Consider the following 2,700-nt stretch of genomic DNA (forward strand, 5'->3'; position numbering starts at 1 on the left):
GACATGTTATGAACTACTTTCTGTCAAGACATTACATGACGTGATATCTTTTTCTAAGTGTTGGAGTTTGGAACTACTTGTTTTTTATTAACAGGTCGTGCTTGCTGCCTCCTGCTTTATGTGCAAATTCTAAACAGGTGGTACGCAGGGCTGTTCAGTGACTTCGACAAGCGCTTCCAAACTCCAACACTTAGAAAAATAATCACCTGCACAGAATTTCTTGACTGAAAGTAGCTCATAACATGTCTACGGTGGATTTTTATGAAACAAACGCTTTGCAGATTGAAAGAGGATAATTCAAGTTTACCCTACAGCTGCAATATTGGTGAGTTGTTTAATACAAGCAGATTGGAAATGCAATTTGGATCAATGTACTGACTGTCAAGTGTCAATGGAGGCTATTGCAACTCTAGATTCATCCCATTATTTTAAAAGAAATCTAGTGTTGCAAATTGCGGATTATATGTGATCCAACATGTGATGTGCTGTCGTCATGATCAAGGAGGAAGGACACTCTCAAGGGCCCTGTTGGCCTGTTGCTACCCCCGATGAAGCAATGCTGCCAGGCAACAGCTGTCTCACACACACACACACACACACACACACACACACACACACACACACACACACACACACAGTACACACACTGAAACTGCTGATAGGATTGTGTATAGGAAATCGTCTGCTTTCAAATTTGTTTGAACATGTGCCACTCAGATAATGTTGTTGTGCCATCACCATCATTCATCGTTATACATATCCCCATTTTGTGATTATTGGTGAAATACTGTATGTATGGTATTTCATGGCATTAAAAGTTTCTTGACATGCAAAACTGGTGTTTTATGCACTTTAGTTCCCATCATCCATCACACAGGGTTGTTGACCAGCGTGGGACAATCCCTCATTTACAAGACTTTTCAGGCGTTCCACAAACTGAGACCCTGTCCCACATTATCGTGACTGGCAGGCATCAGTGTTGGAGCGTATGTGCTCAAGGGAGGGAAAAACTTTCCCGAGATTCCTTAGTTGCGAAGCACCACAGAAGAATGAGCGTGCGTCACAGAGCGCATGTTCGGGTATTATATGTATATATGGTATATATGTATAAGTCCCGGAAAAGATGTGCTGTGATTGTCCAGTAATCACTTGAGTGGCAGCGTAACGTAACGTGCCTTCCACACTTTTCCGGCGTACTTCCTCCCCCCAGTGTAAATTGTTCCGCCCCTCCTTCAACACACATCGCACCAACGAACTGCAGTGGCCAATGAGGCATCTATTTTGTTAATATCTATGGTTTTGCAGACGGGTAAAAGGGCAGCGGCTGAAGCCCCCCTTTGATGTCTATGTGTGCACGTCACAGCTATATGTGGGCCCATGCTGGCTGCTGTCAGTCAGTGCATGCATGAACGCTTGCACACAGACACACTCTTGTTTCAGAAGTCCCACACATCGCGGTCAATAGAGAGAGCATAGCTGTGGTTTCTTCTGGACCCACTGAAAAATCGGCCATTAATTTCTCCCATAGAGATTTAGGAGGGAAAAAAGGGTACGGCGTACACTGTCTTCACTATACAGCATTCCCCTAGAGATTTCCAAAAAATATTTATATCAATTATTTTAAGCCAAGAATGAAACCATCCAGGACCCTGGTGAATCATGACCATTAAGATATTGGCCCGTTTCAAACAAAAAGCCTTAAATCATGAACACAGTGTGCAATTTAAGTAAAATCTTTGCACAGACTTTCCTACTAGGCTGAAGAATATATCCACATATCACATTGGCCTGTTATAGCGCCACCAACAGGTGGACTTTTGCAAAACACATTTTTGGAACAAAATGCCTCAAATCAGCTGTCACCCTTGGCCTATTATAGCGCCACCAGGAGGCCACAACCTGACCGGTGGAGACCTGTGCCCCGATCCACTTTTTCTAGTTAAAGGTATATTCAGTGATTTCACTTAAAGGTATATTCAGTGATTTCACTTAATTCAAATATCACTTATTTTTTTGTTTTGTTGTGATAATCCTCCCTACTATAGAGTGTGCTGGCCATATAAGGAGTTCCTCCCTGTCCCCAGTTAACCCCTGGGGGTCAAAAAACCTTAGGTTTCGTTTTTGACTCTCTATCCTGATTGGACGAAAGGCTGGGTCCCACAGCCAAAAACGAAACCTAAGGTTTTTTGAGTGAAATCACTGAATATACCTTTAATTCAAATATCACTTATTTTTTTGTTTTGTTGTGATAATCCTCCCTACTATAGAGTGTGCTGGCCATATAAGGAGTTCCTCCCTGTCCCCAGTTAACCCCTGGGGGTCAAAAAACCGTAGGTTTCGTTTTTGACTCTCTATCCTGATTGGACGAAAGGCTGGGTCCCACAGCCAAAAACGAAACCTAAGGTTTTTTGAGTGAAATCACTGAATATACCTTTAATTTTTCAAACCTTTTTATTTATTTTCCATAACATTAAATTATTCTTTTTTTCCCTCTTCACAAAACCAAAGGTTTTATGGTCATGACTCACCGGGATCCTTGATTGTAGCTTAGAATAATATATAGAAATATTTGTTGTAAATCTCTAATATGGGAAGCCGTTTTTTCAGTGGGTCCAGAAAAACCCCGCCCACTGAAGGACCCGCCTATGTGTAGTCCAGTCTTTTGAAGGATGCGCGGCGTCGCCAGATTCCCATTTCCCA

The sequence above is a fragment of the Protomyctophum parallelum genome (genome assembly GCF_964188405.1).
Source record: "Protomyctophum parallelum genome assembly, chromosome: 5".
NCBI lineage: Eukaryota > Metazoa > Chordata > Actinopteri > Myctophiformes > Myctophidae > Protomyctophum > Protomyctophum parallelum.